The following is a 20216-nucleotide window of genomic DNA, read 5'->3' on the forward strand; positions in this document are numbered from 1 at the left end:
AGTTGGTTGAGCAACTGACTCCTGGTTTTGGCTCAGTTCATGATCTCAGGGTTGTGAGATCGAGCCTCCCTCCCATTGGGCTCTGTGCCAGGCATGGACCCTGTTTGGTATTCTCTCTCTTCTCTCCCTCTGCCCCTCCCCCCAACTCATTTTCTTAAAAAAAGAAAGGAAAGAAAGAAAAGCTCCTTTAAGTGTATTTTTAAATGCATATTTTGGCAAGATTTAGATGTGTAATTGAAAAAGAATCTGGTGGGTCTCTGAGAAAGATATATATCTAAAACTGTTAGTTGAGTTTATTGGTAATGCAGAAATCCAGAAAGTCACTAGCCACTTTCAACTTCCAAAGCTGCTGAGCTGCAAATTTTTGAAAATAAAGAAACATAAAAACTATACAGGCAGCTTTTAAAGGAAAGGGCACAGTGGATTATATGTAAATATAATATATAATATATAGTATATAATATACAATAAAATATATATTATATAAATATATTTATAAATATAAATAAGTAGTAAAAATATAGAAGTACTTTTTTTAGAAGTACTATTTTCCTAGAAATTTACTTTATATTGATAAAATTTCCTACACTATCAGATTTTATGTGCTATGCATATGTGAAAAAATAATAATAAACTTATAAATATGATGCCCCTTTCCAGCAACTCATGAGTTTATGACATCACCATGGGGAATTTACTCAGTTTCAGAAAAGAAAAAAAAATTAGGAAATCTTCTAAATTTTTGAAGCCAGTGGGTAATGTATCTGAGAAAAGAAGAAAACTAAGTCACACCCTTTAAAAAAAAAAACAGTATAATAAGACTTTTTAAAAAGGTAATAGAACTGCAGATAGTAGCAAATACTGATCTGATGTTCTTAAGTTGTTCTTATTGCTGATAATCAAGAGATAGGAGATAGACGACCCTGTACTCGGAATCTAGTTCTTCCACTGCCGGCCTCTATGCCACAGGTTTCACAGGGGAGATGAATGGTGAGGAGGAGAAAATATTCACTATTTTATTTTTTTTTAATTTTTATTTATTTATGATAGTCACACACAGAGAGAGAGAGAGGCAGAGACATAGGCAGAGGGAGAAGCAGGCTCCATGCACCGGGAGCCCGACGTGGGATTCAATCCCGGGTCTCCAGGATCGCACCCTGGGCCAAAGGCAGGTGCCAAACCTCTGCGCCACCCAGGGATCCCCAATATTCACTATTTTAAAAGCACGCTGCAGTTTAAGACTGTTGCTCTAAGCAAGGGCTGCCAATTCAAACACCTCTTAGAGACAAGCAAGTAATAGGAGTAAAAGTGCAGATGGGGGATTGCCTGCATATGCCCCTCAGAGATGCCGCAGCCCTGCTCTGCTCCAGCCCACTGGGCCATGTGGAATGTGTTGCGCCCAAGATTGCGAATCCAAGAAACCACCAAGGAGCCAACACCCATGCAAGCGCACGAGGGTTTATTAGTAAGCTCGAGCTTGGGTCCAAGTGTACCCGACACAGCGGAGCAGGGACTTGGACCCCGAAGTGGGTTGCAGCTGGGTTTTTTTAGGCCGGTCTAGGGGATTTTCAGAAGGGGTGGAGGAATTCCTCAAGTTCTGTTTACATTCTGATATGGGGCTTTCAGGGGCATTGAGCTCTGTTCTCATTTTAATATGGGACTTTCTACCACAGGTGTGGGCTCTGTTGTCTTTCTGATAGGGGATTCTCTGCCTAGGGCAATTCTGAGCTCTCTTGTCTTTCTGATATGGGATTCCCTGCTAAGGACATTCTGCAGTTTTTCCTGTAAAGTTCAGCTCTTATTCACAGGGGCCTAAGATGGCTATACTTGTGCTAATGCTAAACTTGAGGTGGAATGGCCTTGATTTTTCTTGCCTCCATAGAATGGTATTGCCAGGATTGCTGATTTTTCAAGAAAAATACAAACTTTCAATTATATGTGATTTCCCTTGATTCATTTTGTCCTCCTTTTATTCTTTTCTTAGGTAATCTGTATGCCCAATCTGGGACTCAAACTCACAACCCCAAGATCAAGAGTCACATGCTCTACCGCCTGAGCAATCAGGCACCCCTCTCTTGATGCTTAATTTTGACAAATTTCATTTTATTTTTTAAATTCCATTTAAAACACATCTTAATAGCTTGTGGCCCCACAAAATATGTCCCCTGATTCAGAGCATGACCTCATAGAATTTTCTAGAATTTCTAGAATTTTCTAACTCCACCCTAGAGGAAAAACAGTATCTGTAGGTAGAGGATTGCAGTGTCACTTAAGACAACATGCAGATGGGCAGCCCCGGTGACCCAGCAGTTTAGTGCCACCTTCGGCCTGGGGCCTGATCCTGGAGACCCAGGATTGCGTCCCACATCGGGTTCCCTGCATGGAGCCTGCTTCTCCCTCTGCCTGTGTCTCTGTCTCCTGTCTCTCTCTCTCTTTCTCTCTTTCTCTCTCTGTGTGTCTGTCATGAATAAATAAATAAAATATTTTAAAAAAAGAAGAAGAAAGAAAAAACATGCAGATGGAGTTTTTGCTCTGCTAGTCTGCACTGCTTGGCTGCTCTGTCTACATAACAAAGTAAGGCACATGTGTCATTTGTGTGGAATTTGGGGGCCAAAAAACAAAAACAGAAGAAAATTTCTTGGGAGCAAGTGGGAAAGCAGATGTCAGCAATATGGTTGGTGGCCTGTACTTACACTGAGGAGGATGGTAGGAAACTCACAGGAGTGAGATGACTGAGGCCTTATTGTGTGTATTTGTGAGAAAGAGAGAGAGAGAGAGACACTGCAATAACCACAAACCTTCAGTACAAGCCCGTTTCACAAAAACACTGCGGAGGTGGCACTAGCAGAACAGGAGCCCATGTTAGAGAAGTTCTGAAAGAAAGGTCACAGTGTACTTACTAAGAACGATGACCACCAGAATGCAAATGTGTATGGAAAAGGAAAATAATAGTTTTGGCTACTTCATTTTAATTTGGAGAGTAATCTCTGATCACAGAGACTTTAAAGGGGGCATTATTTTTATATGATCAGGGGCACTGAAAAACCTGGGTTTTTTTCTTTCAGACACTTCAAATACCAAGCTTTCCCTGCCACCTGCTGGTTATTGGTTGCAACTTAAAAAAAAAATCTGAATAAGTCGTAAAGTATAAAAGAAGACCACCACAATGTGCCAACTTAAGAAATAAAATATTACCAATAAAATTTGGAATCTGCTCTATTCCTCTCCCTGACTGCATCTCCCTCCTCTTTAAAAGGATCGTCTTGAACTATAAGTTTATCATCTCAACACACTTAATTTTTCTGCATTACGTATGTATCTCTAAGCTATACTGGTATGGTTTTGCATGTTTTTAAAGTTTATATAAAGAGTATCATTTTGCATAGAATTTTCTGTATGAAATATGCAGGCTACTTTTTAAACCCACATTGTGTTCATGAGATTCATCCATGTTGACATGGCATTTTCACTGCCATATAGAATTCTAGGTAGTGGATATGTCATAAATTGTTTGTCCATAGTCTTCTTCATGAATATTTGGACAGCTTCCAATTTTTTACTGATACAAACATTGCTTGTCTGAACATTCCAGAATATGTCCTCATATGTAAATGCTGAGTTTCTCAGGCAGCAATTTTAATTGTAAATGTTTTGTCAAAATGTTTACACATCTCCATCCCCACTTGATATTGTCAGATTTCTGAATTTTTGTAGTTCTGCTGGGTGTGCAGTGATATCTCTTTGTGGTTCTAGTTTCATGACCTTGATGGCCTTTGGCACAGGATCTGGGAATCAAGTTATTTAGCTCATCTTGAATAAAGGTTTATAATTGCCTCTGTAAAGATCTTGCATTTCTTTTATTCGATTCATTCTTAGATATCTCAGATTTTTTATTGTAAATGTATTGTTTTTAAATGACAATTCCTAACAGATTTTTTTGGTACTAGGGTATATTCATGCAACTGATTTTTTTAGATCAGTTTTATGCCTAGTAACATTGTTAAATTCTTTCATCCACCCCTAAGACTATATTTGTAGATTCTTTGTGATCTCCTATGAAGTCAATCATATTTTCTATTTTATTTTTTTTCTCTTTAAATTCTTTCTCCTCTTCCCTATTTTTCTGATCTTATTACAGTGTCCTGGGATGTAGTACAAAGTTGAATAGAAAGGGTGAAATCCAGCACCTTTGGATAGCCCGTGATCTTATCGGGAAGTTCTTCATAGTCCTAGTTCTGTAAGAATTTACTTTTTGTTTTGTTTTTACCATGAATGTGTGTTAAAACTTATTTTTTTGCCCTGCATATATTGATAATTCTGTTTGGTTTGTCTCCTTCATTTGGTTACTCCAGTAAATAACATTAATAGATTTTTTTCAGACTTATACCATTCTTGCATTTGGAGGATAAACTCAAATTTATCTCAAAAATGAGTGAGCTCAAGCCTGAAAGATTCTTTTCTTACACTATTTGTCTGGTTCCGGCATATCTGCTACATAAAATAAACTGGATCACATTCTCTCATTATCTTTTCTCTGCCATGAAAATTAAAAGACCCAGTAGAAATATCTGTTCCTGAAATCTGAGGCATCAGTGGGAGCATTTTTTAAAGAATGCTTCATTTCACTTTAGAAATGTCGAGTCTAAAAAAAAAAAAAAAAGAAAGAAAGAAAGAAATGTCGAGTCTATGGTAAAAAAAGAAAGCCACAGGGCCCCAAAATGGTGCATTTATGTTGAGGCCCCAAGTCAGTAAACCAAGACTTAATACCTAACCTAACTGCACTTTCAACTCCCCAGAAATGTGACCTTTCAACAGTCCACATGGGAATTTCCTGGTCAGCACAAGGAATTTTACTGATAGGCCACTTCCATTCCCCTTAGGAGGGTTATCTTGCCCAAAACAATGGATTCTTTGCTACTCATTTTCTTTTCTCCACTCTCTAACTCTCCTTTTCGGTAGCCCTTTGGAGCTCCCCTCTACTTGCTATATGGGATGCTACCGGATTCATGAATAGATGAAGAAAGCCAATTAGATCTTGAAAATATACTCTGTTCAATTTTCATTATTTAACATGGCACATATGTCATAGATTCATTTCATTCCTTCAGGAGGGAATCAGTAGTTGGTCAAGCAGTTGAAAGACTGAACAGGTACTGAAGCTAGAGGCTGGAATATGATGGCTAGATTCAATTCAAAACTGGTTAATAAAAAAAAAACTGGTTAATATCTATACACGGAAATAAAACTGGAGACTGTGGGGTTATATCTTCTACCAGAAATCTCAAGCATCCCTACTGGAAAAAAAAAAAAACAAAAACAAACAAACAAACAAACAAAAAACAGAGACTTAGCATGCAACTTCAAAGGGTCTTAGTTCTAATCATTATTAAATAGTCAATCATATAAAAAAGTATGGTGTCTTAAAGATTGAAATAGTCTTCACTAGGCCTGTTAGATAATGCTCTGGTATGATCCTGGAAAGACAGGCATCTTTTGCCTGACTTCATGCTCTGGCTATTATTTCTTAACAATTGAATGCCTTTTATGGGCTGAGCACCCTATTGGGATGAATGGCTTCAGCCTCACTTTCAGGTATCCTATAGAGAAAGACAGCCATGTAAATGACCAAGTTCAATATTGTATTATAGGTACTATGATTAAAAGTCTCCCAGGGCACAGGAGAGACACTAAGAGAGGTGGTCAGGTGTTACTAGGAGAGCAAAAAGGCCAGAGGCATTGCCCAGGTGCTGGGGAGGAGCAGCCATTCCAGGGAAGAACAGTCACAGGCAAGAATGTGTGAAAAGCCAGTTATGTTACCTGTCACAACCACTATTTGTAGCCTTTAATTACCTACTGTCCTCAATTGTCATTTAGCTGCTTTGTATAATAGAAACATTTCAGCAGTATCACATACTTGAAGTGGGGAAATGCTGGGCAGAGATGGTCTTATACTTTTGGGAATAAAGTAAGCTGTCATGGGTAGTCTATGAGATTTGTAAAAATCAGGAAAATTGACACTTGGGACCTGGTTTGAATCCCAGCACAACCATTTGCTAGCTGCAAGACCTCGGGTAAATTAATAAACTTCTCTCTGTGACTGCTTTGTGCAAAAGGGTCCCCAAACGACCTGACACTAGCACCATGAGGTATAAGTGAAGAACAGTGTTTCTTTGGAAGCTCTCATGCAGAAAGGCAGCAGAGTCCAAAGATTCCCTGTGCTTCCGCCATCCTGAGGGTCAGTGTGCTAGGTCAGCAGGCACGGCTGGGCACACCACAGAAGAGTCCAGTAGAAGGACCCCACTGCATAGTAGCGCTCTAACTATGTTCGGGGGAGGGGGAGAGCCAGAGGGAACATACACATGAAGCCACGATTACGGGAACTTTCTAGAGGAGACAATGACCTTTTTAGGAGGACAGTCCTCCAGAGACAACCTCTGGTTTCAGCCTGTCAGATCTGTGTCCAAAATGTATACTTGCACGATTTTAATTAATGCAGGTGACCAGGTGCCAACAGGAGAGGCCAATGCCATTGAGAGAATTTATCACTAACATTTTTCAAGGGAAGGGGACATTGCAAGGCCACACAGGGTCACAGAGGGAAAGCCAGGTTTGGTCAGATGGCAAAAGATAGGAAGGAGGGAAAAGCTGAAGCTAGAGCTTCTAGTGGGGTTTAGGGCAAAGGCAAGAAGGCAGGGAAGGGGGTTTGCAGTCAAGATTGGCTAGTTCAGATAATTCTGGTGGTTTGGGCTCTAGGGGTAATCTCCAGTTGTCCCATTCCTGACACTGGGGATTTAGGGCTGGGGAGATACTGGCTGGGGATGCAAGAGTCAGAGAAGGGAATGGGAAGGGCCCAGGCCAGTCTTCCCAGTCTGCGCATGAAAGGTGTATTCTAGGCAAGCTACCCACCATTCCCAGAAGTCACTAGCTAACCTTGGGGAGAGCAGTTTCTCCCCAGACCGAAAGGCCCCCAAGAGTTATCAAAACATCTTGAGATACAGAAAATAAAATAACAGAAAGAATACAAGCTGCTGGGACAGCCTCTTGCTAAGCTACTCATGCCCTCCAGCATCACCTGGACTTGTCTGTCGTCACCTCATCTACCACACGGGAGCATTCATGTCAACTATATCTCATGAGCTTATTATGAGACCTAAGTGTAGTAGGAGACACTTCATAAATGGCAGTTCTGTGACCTGTCTCACCAGCCTTAGCTTCAATAATCCATGTCACTCTCTTTTTATTGTAGTAAAATACACATAACATAAATTTACTGTCCTAACCATTTTTTAAAATTTTTATTTATTTATGATAGTCACAGAGAGAGAGAGAGAGAGAGAGAGAGAGGAAGAGACACAGGCAGAGAGAGAAGCAGGCTCCATGCAGGGAGCCCAACGTGGGATTCGATTCCGGGTCTCCAGGATCGCACCCTGGGCCAAAGGCAGGCGCCAAACTGCTGTGCCACCCAGGGATCCCTGTCCTAACCATTTTTAAGTATACAGTTAAGTGATATAAATACATTCACCTTGCTGTGCAACCATCACCACCATTCATCCACAGAACTCTTTTTATCTTGTAAAATTGAAACTCTGTACCTGTTCTACGATAATGCCCTATTCTCCCCTTCCCACCAGTTCCTGGCAAATACTGTCACATTTTCTGTCTTTTTTATTTTAACTACTCTAAAATAACTCATATAAGTGGAATCATACAGTAGTTGTCTTTTTCTGACTTTCTCATTTTCCTTAGCATAATGGAACAAGATTCATCCATATTATAGTATACTGCAGGATTGTCTTCCTTTTCAAGGTCAAATAATATTCAATTGTATGTCTATATCACATTTTGCTTCTCCATTCATCTGTTGATGGACAATTGGGTTGCTTCTACCTTTTGGCTACTGTGAATAATGCTTCTCTGAACCTGGGTATATATATATATATCTTTGAGACCTTGCTTTTAGTTCTTTTGGCTATATATCCAGAAGTAGGATTGCTACAACATATGGTAGTTCTATTTTTAATTTTTTGAGGAACTATCATATTTTTTACCACAGCTATTGTACCATTTTACATTCCTGCCAACAGTGCACAAGGTCTCCATCTTCTCCACATCTTTGCCAACACTTATTCTCTGTTTTTTTGATAGTAGCCTTGCCAATGTGAGGTTATATATATTGTTGTAGTTTTGATTTGCATTTCCCTAATTACTGGTGATGTTGAACATCTTTTCATGTGCTTATTGGCCATTCCTATATTTTCTTGGAGAAATAACTACTCAAGTTTTTTGTCATTTTTTAATTGGGTTATTTGGCTTTTTATTATTGAGTTTTAGGAGTTCTCTATATATTCTGGATATTAATCCATCCCTAATTAGATATATGAGCTGCAAACATTTTTTCCCATTCTGTGGGGTGTGGCTCTCCACTCTATAAATAGTGTCTTTTGATGCACAAAATTTTAAAATTTTTGTGAAGTCCAATTTGTCTATTTTTTTGTGTGTGTTATCTGTGTCTTTGGTATCATAGCCAAGAAATCATCATGAAATCCAATGTCACGAAGGTTTGGTTCTATGTTTTATTGTTTTAGATCTTGCATTTAGGTCCTTGATGTATTTTGAGCTAATTTTTGTATAGTGTTAGTAAGGGTCCAACTGTATTATTTTGCATGCATCCAGTTTTCCCAGCACCATTTGTTGAAGAGACTGTCCCTTCATTGAACAGTTTGGTATCCTTGTCAAGAGTCGTTTGTCTGTCTACATGAGAGTTTATTTCTGGGCTTTACATTCATTCTATTAGTCTATGTGTCTGTCTTTATGTTAATACCATCTTCTTTCTATTAGTAATTTGTAATCAGTTTTGAAATCAGGAAGTGTGAGTCTTCTGGTTTCATTCTTCTTTTTCAAGATATTTCTGGCTATTCGGGGTCCCTTGGGATTCTTTAAGAATTTTAGGATGTCTTTTTCTATTTCTGCAAAAAAAAAAACCCCACAAACCAACCAACCACATACCATTGGGATTTTGACAAGGGTTACCATTGAATCAGTAGATTGCTTTGGGCAGTATTGACATTTTAACAATATGAAGTCTTCCAATCCATGAACATGGGATGTGTTTCCAATTGTTTATGTCTCCTTTAATTTCTTTCAGCAATGTTTTGTAGGTTCCATTACACATGTCTTTTACCTCCCTGATTAAGTTAATTTCTAAGAATTTTTTTAGGCTATGAAATTGGTCTTGCAATTTCCTACTCAAATTGTTTATTGTCCTTGTATACAGGTAAACAACTAACTTCTGCATATTGATTTTGTATCCTGTTACTTCACTGAATTCATGGATTAGTTCCAACAGCTTTTTTGGTGTAGTATTAAGGTTTTCTACACATAAAATTATAGCATCTATAAACAGAGATAATTTTACTTCCTTCTTTCCAAGTTGGATGTGTTTTATTTCTTTTTCTTGCATAATTGTTCTGGCTAGAACTTCCAGTACTGTCTTAAATAGAAGTGATGAAAGCAGGCATTCTTGCCTTGTTCTTGTTCTTAGGGGGAAAGCTTTCAGTTTTCACCATTGAATGTGATGTTTGCTGTGGGGTTTGCATACATGGATTTTATTATGTTGAGGTAGTTTCCTTTTATTGTGAAAGGATGGTGTTGAATCCCACATCACTTTTATTTCTCAAAGCAACCACTCTGACCAGATCAGCAGAAAGCTCATTATCTCTTTCTTAGGCTCCTTCTGCAAAAGTAGAAACTGGATACAGGCCCTTAGAAGCTAAGGCAGGGAAAGTACTGCAGGGTGAGGGATGGTAATGGACACCGTGGGAACAGCATCTGCCAAAGAACTGCTGTTGGGAGAGTCATATCCCAAACAAACTGTGGTGTCTGCTTCTTTGCAGACCTCTGCAGCTGGTACATATCATGTTCCAGCCCCAGTGGTCGTTCACGTGGACAATCCTCCATTCTCAGCACTCACTTGGCCAAGGCTGCCCCCCACACTTTCCTTTCTGCCCATGTGCCCAGGCATTGCTGCCTAAGCACACCCACTGTGAGTTGAGGAAGTTGGAGCAGACTTTCACACCTTGCCCTGGGCTCCCTGTCACCAGTCCAGATGAATCATTTATTTCTTCATATTTAATTCCTCCAGAGGGGCCCTGGGACCTTCCTTGATGGTAGACATCACTTGGTCCCTCAGAAAAATTCTAATAATATTGAATCTTCAAAAGGGAGTCCACTGTACCTCTTGAAACTGTCAAGGTCATGAAAAACAAAGAAAGGCTGAGAAACTGCTACAGACCTGAGGAGACTAAGGAGACATGACAGCTAAATGCAATATGGATCTTGGAACAAAAAAAGGATATTAGTGGAAAAAGTGGTGAAATGTGAATAAGTCTGGAGTTTTGTTAATGATAACATACTAGCGTTGGTCTCTCGTTTTGGGCAAAGGGGTAAAATGGGTAAGATGAAAACAGAGAAAGCTGAAATTCTGAAACTTTTCTAAAAATCTGAAATTATCGCAAAATAAAAAGTTTATTTAAAAAAGGGGGTAGGGGGAGTCCAGGTCTTAGTTCCATTTCTTCCAGATGACTTCCCTGGTTCTTACTTAAATTTATTCACGTCTTTCTTACCCATAAATTTCTTTTTTTTTTTTTAAGATTTATTTATTTATTTGAGAGAGAGAGACGCATAGCACCAGCAAGGAGGGGAGAGGTAGAGGGGAGATAGAGAGGAAGAGAATCCCAAGAAGACTCCCCACTGAGCATGGAGCCCGATGCAGGGCTCAATCTCATGACCCTGAGATCATGATTTGAGCCAAAAGCCAAAACCAAGAGTCAGATGCTCAGTCAACTGACTGAGCCACCCAGCCTCCCCTCCCCCCCCCCCCCGCAAGTTTCTTTTTCTTTTTTTTTTCTTTGTTTGCAAGTTTCTTTTAAAAACAAAATTCTTTTTCGGCAGGGCAACTTGGTCAAACCAAAAATATGGATGTGTTCAGTGTCCTTTGCATACAGTTCCTTTGCATACAATACCTATTTCTTTACATTTACCTAACACATGATGCATGATTCTCCACAGATTATGGAAAATCTGCTCCAAGAGGATGAAGTAGCTGAAAACCCCTCAACACCCTCTTTCACTAAATACATGTGAAGTTCTGGGGTCGCCGGGTAGCTCAGTCAGTTGAAAGTCAGATTCTTGATTTCAGCTCAGGTCATGATCTCAGAGTTATGAGATCAAGCCCTGTGCTGGACTCTGTGCTGAGTATGGAGTCTGCTTGGGACTCTCTCCCTCTTCCTCTGCCCCTCCCCCTACTTTCTCTCTCTCTCTCTCTCTCTCAATAAAAAGGATAATCTAAAGTTCTGTTAATCCTCCTTACAGTAACTACTCTTATTGTTGATATGAACTAATGAGAAAAAGATAATACCATATATTTTAAAAACATTATTAAATGAACCAAGCTAGTTATTTACAAATCTTGATCTATGAAGAAGTACTATTATGCTCTTCTAATTGGAAGAGATTGTCCAGATATCTCCTAGGATAAAATGACCCCAAAGTGAGTTCTTCCATTCAGTGTACATACATTATTTACATTCTGTGTAGGTGTCCTTTTATTGATGGGAACCATCAAATGACTTAGCTGTAAGTATGCTAGTAAAACGTTAAACAGCTATCAATTTGACTACCAACCTCCAATATCACAGGAATGTGTTCAGTAGCCCCATGATGGCCAAACTTGTAAATATCCAGGCACCTTATATCAACTTGAATGAATGAATGTGAACAGAGACCTAGGCCCTCCAAAATCTTATACTGACCTAAGAGGGAATCTTGTGACAAATATACCACAGGTTCTGTAATTAGACATTCTAAGGGGAGGAGAAAAAAGAATTTTTCTGGACATACATGAAAAACAGATTGCAAAAGTAAAAAAACAAGAAACAAAACAGAGGTTTTTAATAAATGACAGAGGAGTTAGCCAGTGACCGTAACTCTTAGTACCCTGTAGTTGTCCCAAGCCAGAAGGTTTCCCCACCTCTCAGCAGAACTTAAGCCTAAATTCAGCAGGCAGGACTATTTTGGTGCACCTCCTTTAGCCAACTGAGTGGTTCCCCTGCTCCTCATGATTCCTCCAAGATGGAGAATGGGGCCCCAGCTGGTGACTAGGCATCCTATACTAGATGGCAAAATGGGCAAGGGATGGAGTAGGATACACTATATCCTTCTGAACGCCATATTCCCAGGAGTTCCATTTTGAGACCCTAGCTATTATGAATATCTACTTTGAATGTGTGAGTTAGGAAATGTATCTGCCAAAGCTCTTTGTTTTAAGCAAATGGAAATCAATTCTGGCTAACTTAAGCAGAGTAAAAAAATGACCACATTTCACTGATTCCTACACACATAACTTTTACTTTTAACATCTTTTGAAATCAGGAATATCTTTCAATAGATAGTGCCTTATAACTGCTGTTGGCCAGGTGGCAGTCATGACATAGTCGTCATTGCCTGAATGTATATGCAAACTAGGTTGATATTCCCATTGGCATGATGGAAAACTGCAAACCTGGACATTTCTGTCAATGAGCCATTTAAAGTCCATTTGAGGGATCCCTGGGTGGCGCAGCGGTTTGGCGCCTGCCTTTGGCCCAGGGCGCGATCCTGGAGACCCGGATCGAATCCCACGTCGGGCTCCCGGTGCATGGAGCCTGCTTCTCCCTCTGCCTGTGTCTCTGCCTCTCTCTCTCTCTCTGTGACTATCATAAATAAATAAAAATTAAAAAAAAAAATAAAGTCCATTTGAGAGAAGAACATGAGCCTGTTTTTATCTGTCAGCTATGGTAAGATCAAGAAAGTGTGAGCAGAGCACACTTGAAAAACTGGTATAAGGAACGTGGAAGGGACGCCTGGGTGGCTCAGTGATTGAGCATCTGCCTTCAGCCCAGGGTGTGATCCAGGGGTCCCAGGATCAAGTCCCACAGTGAGCTCCCTGCAGGGATCCTGCTTCTCCCTTTGCCACCCGCCCCCCGCCCCCCGTCTCTCCTGAATAAATAAATAAAATCTTTTTTTAAAAAAAGGGTGTGTGTGTGTGTAAGAAACTTGAGGAGACAATAGTGGGGCACTTTTAATAAACGCTTCATCACCTAGGCTCTTAATGGCATAGAGGGCAATGTTGTATGGAGAAAAAAATGGTTTTTAAGGATTCTAAAAAGTCAGACTCCGAATGAGATGTTTTAGAAATACCTTAAGCCATTTGTTCTGCTAATATTTTCTTTTTCATGTATCCACAGGTGATAATATGACAAGGAACTATGTCTAAATACATCTTTAAAATACATCTCTGGTGAGTATATAGATTTAAAATTCCTGGTAGTAAGAAGACATTGCATCACCATTAAATTGGCAGCCATAAAATAAATAAATAAATAAATAAATAAATAAATAAATAAATAAATAAATAAATAAATATAAATTGGCAGCCATTTCTCATTCATAGTGGTACATGAACCTCCAGTTCATTGATCATTTGAAGGTTTCTTAGATTTGATGATGATTAAGATGGTGTGGTAAATAAGAATTATCAAGATAATCAAAGAACCAAACGAGGTCAGAAGTCAAGAACAACGCTGAGTGATGATTGAGTGACACAGTCTGTTAAGCGTAAGACTCAGTCTTGGCTCAGGTCTGGATGGATCTCAGGCTTCTGAGATAGAGCACCCTACCCCCCACTGCTGCCCTTGGGTCCTCACTCAGCATGAAATCTGCTTGAGACTTCCTCTCCCTCTCCTTCTGCCCCTCTCTGCCTCTCTCTCTCTCTCAAATAAATAAATAAATCTTTAAAAAAAAGAAGAAAAATAACAAGGCTGAAAATCATGCTGTGAAAAATGGTATGGTGTGAACACCGCATTCTCACTCCCAAGCATGGAGAGCACAACACATGACCCCAATACTCTTAATGCCTGCTGCTACACCAGTGTCATAGCCAGTGGTGACCAGAACTCAGTGTTGCTCTATTTTCGTCCCTGCAAGAGACCATGTCTCATGGTCTTTTTTTCCTTCCCTACTTTCCCTATGTCTCACCTTTATTTGCATTATTAGCTTCTGATACAAAGACTAAGGTGGATATTAATGTCCTTGCCATAGAAACTGGGAAAACAAGTAGCTGGCATTTTGGTCCTTCATAGTAGAAGGTAGACTTGGTCTCTGATGAATACTGACAGATAAGGGAATTCCCAAGCTGTAAAAAGGTGATTTAGATGTGAGGCAGCCAGAAAGAATGACAAATAAGACCTCCTGCTGGTGAAATCATAATGCCCTTCTGTGGAGGCCCATGGTGAAAAAAATCATGGTTAATGCTGGGGAGAGGTCAGAACCACAAAAACTCTAAGCCCATCCCAAAATCAAAGACCCAAGGACACCAAGGATCCCCAGAGACTGCAGTACTAGATCAGGAGGTTCTATGCTTATCAGACTTCATGTTTCAGCTTCACTGATCCTGGTTCTTCTGTCCAAAATAATGATAGACAAGATTATTGCCACTTTTACTTTTGGAAAGTCCTTCATATATTTGAAGATAGAAGCTTCTTTAAAAACATTTCAACAATTTAAAATTTTAAGTTATGAGAAAGTAGAAATTGAAAAATTCTATGTTAGGGGCACCTGGATGCGTCAGTTGGTTAAGCATCTGCCTTCCTCTCAGATCATGATGTCAGGGTCCTGGGCTCAAGCCCTACATTAGGCTCCTTGCTCAGCAGGGAGTCTACTTCTTTTTTTTTTTTTTTTTTATAGTCACACAGAAAGAGAGAGAGGCAGAGACACAGACAGAGGGAGAAGCAGGCTCCATGCACTGGGAGCCCTACGTGAGATTCGATCCCAGGTCTCCAGGATCGCTCCCTGGGCCAAAGGCAGGCGCTAAACCGCTGCGCCACCCAGGGATCCCAGGGAGTCTACTTCTTCCTCTCCCCCTGCTTGTGCATGGTCTCTCTCTCTCTCTCAAATAAATAAATTAAATTTAAAAGAAAAAAGAGGGATGCCTGGATAGCTCTGTGGTTGAGTATCTGCCTTCTGCCCAGGGTGCGATCCCAGGGTCCCAGGACCAAGTCCCACATCAGGCTCCCTGCATGGAGCCTGCTTCTCTCTCTGCCTGTGTCTCTGCCTCTCTCTCTCTGTGTCTCTCATGAATAAATATATAACATCTTTAACAAAAAATTAAAAATAAAAGAAAAATTCTATGCTAGTATCCACATTTTTTGCCTTGTAGAAAACTTATGATTGTGCATCAAGAAAAAAAATAAAATTAAAAAAAAAGAAAAAAAGAAAATTTATTACAGGGCTAAAAGCTACCATTTCCAAGATAAGTAAGAATTATATATAGCAGAATAACATAAAATCTCTATGATAGGATCTTAATTCATCATTACCTGAATCAAAATTTAACTTTTAACTTAGAATAATACAAATCAGAGGGATCCCCGGGTGGCTCAGCGGTTTAGCGCCTGCCTTTGGCCCAGGGCGTGATCCTGGAGTCCCAGGATTGAGTCTCGCATCGGGCTCCCTGCATGGAGCCTTCTCCCTCTGCCTGTGTCTCTGCCTCTCTCTCTGTGTGTCTCTCATGAATAAATAAATAAAATATTTTTTAAAAAAAGAAAAAGATTTTACATGGAAGTGCTTTCTGCAAGAATAACAATAATAATGATAATTTTTAAAGTAATTATACTGTGACTTAAATTTATTATCATGCATTCTTTTTTCTTTTTCCAGCTTCACTGAGATATAATTGACATATAGCAGTGTGTAAGTTTAAAGTATATGACATGCTGATTTGATACATTTATGTATTGCAAAATGAGTACTACCATAGCATTAGCTAATGCCTCCATCAGGTCACACACACAATTATCCCCCATCTTTTTTTTTTTTTTTTTTTTTTAAGATTTTATTTACTTATTCATGAGAAACATAGAGTCAGCAAGAGAGGCAGAGACAGGAGAAGCAGGCTTCATGCAGGGAACCCAATATGGAACTTGATCCCAGGATCCTGGGATCAGGCCCTGAGCCGAAGGCAGATGCTCAACCGCTGAGCCACCAGGGTCCCAACACCTCTCCTTTTTTTTAGTAATGAAAATAATCTTAAGATCTCATAGTGGCTTTCAAGTATACAATACAGTATTACTAACTATAATCATGTGCTCACTTCGGCAGCACATATACTAAACTTTAATCATCATGCTGTACAATAGATCCCCAGAACTTATCTGGCTTCTAACTTGAAGTTTGTACCCTTTGACCAAAATCTCCCATTTACCCTACCCTCCAGTTTTTGGTAACCACCACTCCACTGTTTCTGAGTTCAGCATTTTTAAATTCCACATATGAATGAGATCATACAGTATTTCTCTTTCTTTCCCAGACTTCCTTCACTTAGAATAATGCCCTTAAGTTTCATCCATTTGTTGAATGGCCACAAATATTCATAAGCTTACTACATGTCCTGAAATGTGTGCAAATAAGTCTCAAAGGTAATTTCCAACTTGCTTCTAATGTTTAAAGTACTTCCTCAAAAAAAAAAAAAAAAAAGTACTTCCTCATGAGAGGCTAGATAGAATTCAGAATGTTCAAAATGTGTAACCATTTCTTTTTCTTAAGAGTCTAGAACCTTAGTCAAGCCCTGGCTTTTTTGATTCTTTGCTTCAAAAAGAATAGTATCATGTCTAGTAGGTATAGTTTTCTTTACCGTGTACTCCTCTCATCTAGAGTTAGGACCACTTGCTTACTTCTTAGGGAAAATAGCATATCATGAAGGCTAAGGGTGCCATTTCTGAGTCAAGATACTAGAGTTCAAACCCTAGCTCTGCCTCTTTCTGTCTGTGAGATTTCTCTTTCAGTGGTCCCACCTGCAACAAGAAGATAGTAATAGTATCTCCCTGACTCGTTGAGGTGTTCTGAAGATCAAATGGTATGAAGTGTTGAGTAAGGTGTCTAATGTACTTTAACTGCTAATAGATTTGATATTCGTTGCTATTTTTTTTTCAATTTTTGTTTTTGAAACTTTGGGTATACAAAATTATATTAACTGGTTACTCCTTGATTCATAACCCACTGTCATCATTGGCCCATAAAAAGGTACTCTTTTGTTTTATTCCTTTAATTTGTGTTCATTTTTTATTTTTCTATATTAGCTTGTTTAATAGTATATTAGATTCATATCAACCCATTCAACCCTAGAACTAGACTATTACCAATAATTTACACCTACTTAAAGGCTTTCACTTTGTCCTCTTTTTTCTCCTCACTCTTCCCAGAGATAACAACCGTCTTAAATTTTGTGTTACTCCTAAATACCTTTTTAAAAAACTAAGCTATTTATCTATATGGCTCAACAATATATTACTTAGTATTGTTGGTTTTGTATTTTAGAATAAGGATATAAAACTATACATTGTTAAAAAAATTTAAAAAAATAAAATAAAATAAAACTATACATTGTGTTCTAAGATTTGCTTTTGTTACACATTATTTTATTATGAGTCATCCATGTTTTTTTATGAGCTCCAATCATTTATTTTCACAGTTATATGATATTCTATTGTGTGACCAAACCACAATTCATCAATTCTCCTATCAATGGGGATTAGGATTACTTACTTTTTTCTTTTTTTTCTAACAGTGTCTCTATGAACATTCTGGTACATGTCTCTGGTGCATATGTGTAAGAATTTCTCTTAGTCATATAAATATAATGAATGTGCTAGTTTATATGCGAAATCATTTCCCAAAATGGGTGTACCAGTATACAGTCTTACTAGCAATAAGTAAAATATCACATTGTTCTACATTATCTCTAATGCTTGGTATTGTCAGACTATTTTTTTTAGTAATACATTTAGTTTTTGGCCCTGTTGGGAACTATACAATAAGCAAGTGATTTGCTGTTAATTTATTAAAAATAGAGAGGGATATTTGAAAACAATATATGACATTTCAATTGCTGAGCATCAAAGTTGATCCATGTTCAACAGAAAAAGAATAGAATGGGAGCTGTTTTGTCTCAATATATTTAATTTTATGTTTGTTCATGGCTACATGTATACATTATGACTAAAATGCTAGGCTAAAAATACTAGATAATATTACGTGAATGAAAGTTGAATGAGTAAAGTCAATTCTGTATTTTTGTTTCTTATGAGACATGATTCAGATTGCTGCTCAGTTAATATATTCATTCATTTAACAGATTTGTTTGTTTTAAATTTACTTTTACCTTTTCACTTTTTAACTCTTAACTATCAAATGAGTATGAAATCACATATCTCACTGTAGTCTCTATTTCCATTTTTCTCATTATTACTGGTATTAAACATTTTTTATATGTTTATCAGTCAAATGTGTTTCCATTTATGTGAAATGCCTTTAAGCAGTCACTCATGTTGGCATTTAATTATTGTTAGCCTAGCTAAAGTTTGTCCCTTTTGTTGATTTTCCCATACAATCAATTTTTAGTTTCTTTGATTTTCTCTATTATTTTTCTATTCTCTATTTCATTAATTTCTACTTTAATATTTATTATTTTATTCCTTTTGTATACTTCAGATTTAGTTTGTTCTTTTTCCAGTGTTTTTAGGTGGAAGTTTAGGTTATTGAGTTGAGATCTTATTTTTTTTAAACATAGGTTATAAATTTCCCTCTAATCATTGCTTGGGCCACATACTATAAGTATTGATACTTTGTGTTTCTTTTTATCTATCCAAAATATTTTTACATTTCTTTTTTTTTAATATTTTTTTTAAGATTTTATTTATTTATTCATGAGAGGCAGAGAGAGACACAGGCAGAGGGAGAAGCAGGCTCCATGCAGGGAGCGCGATGCGGGACTTAATTCCGGGACTCCAGAATCACTACCTGAGCTGAAGACAATTGCTTAACCGCTGAGCCACCCAGGCGTCCCTATTTTTACATTTCTTTTGTTATTTCTCCTTTGTTCAACTGGTTGCATAGAATGTGTTTTGTAATGTTTACATTCTTAAATTTCTTTCTATTTTTTAAATGTCTGTTATTGATTCCTAATTTAATTCCATTGTAGTCAGAGAATATACATTATATGACTTCAATACTTCAAAACTTATTGAGACTGTATTTTTATGGCCCAATATATATTCTATGTGATTTGAAGAGAATATGTACTCCGCAGTGATTGAGTGTAGTGTTTTACAGAGGTCTCTTAGGTTTAATTTGTTTATAGTGTTATTAAAGTTTTTCAAATTCTTGTCGATTGTCTACTTAATTGTTCGACTGATCATTAAAGATGGAGTATTGAAGTCTTTAACAATATTGTTGCCCTTTTTCTCAATTTCCATCACTTTTCACTTCATGTATTTTGGGGCTCAGTTGTTAGCTGCATATATGTTTATAATAATTATCTTTCTGATGGATGGACCTTATATAATTACCAAATATCCTTCTACATCTAGTAATTTTTTTCCCTTTAAAGTATATTTTGTCGGGATGCCTGGATGGCTCAGTGGTTAAGCTCTGTTTTCATCTCAGGGTATGATCCTGGAGTTCAGGGATCCAGTCACACATCAAGCTCCCTGAGGGGAGCCTGCTTCTCCTTCTGCCTATGTCTCTGCCTCTCTCTCTCTCTGTCTCTCTCATGAATAAATAAATAAAATCTTTTTTAAAAAATAGAATATATTTTGTCTAATATTAGCATAGCCACTGCAGCTTTGTTGTGGTTTCTGTTTGCCTGGCATGTCATTTCCATCTCTTTACTTTCAACCTATTTTTTACCTTTAATGTAAACTGTGTCTCTTGTAGACAGCATATGGTTGGAGCTTACTTTTCTTATTCAGTCTGACAGTTTCTGCCTTGTGATCAGATTGTTTAATCTAGTCACATTAAATGCTACTATTGATGCTGGGTTTATGTCTGGCATTTGGTTTTTGTTTTTTAAATGGCTTGTGTCTTTTTTCCCTATTCCTCTTTTATAGCTTTCCTTTGCATGAAGTGAAAGTTTCTAGTTTAAAATGTTAATTCCTTTCATGATTCTTCCTCCAACACTTTGGAGTTATTTTCTTAATGGTTGCTCTGTTTATCTTAATTTATCATGATTTATTTCAGAGCTGTACCAACTTAATTCCAGTAAAATATAGAAACATCACTTCTATGTAGCACTATTACGTCTCCTCCCATTTGTCTATTATAATTACTATACATATTACATCTAT

Source organism: Canis lupus, chromosome 15, assembly GCF_048164855.1.
Source record: "Canis lupus baileyi chromosome 15, mCanLup2.hap1, whole genome shotgun sequence".
Lineage (NCBI taxonomy): Eukaryota > Metazoa > Chordata > Mammalia > Carnivora > Canidae > Canis > Canis lupus.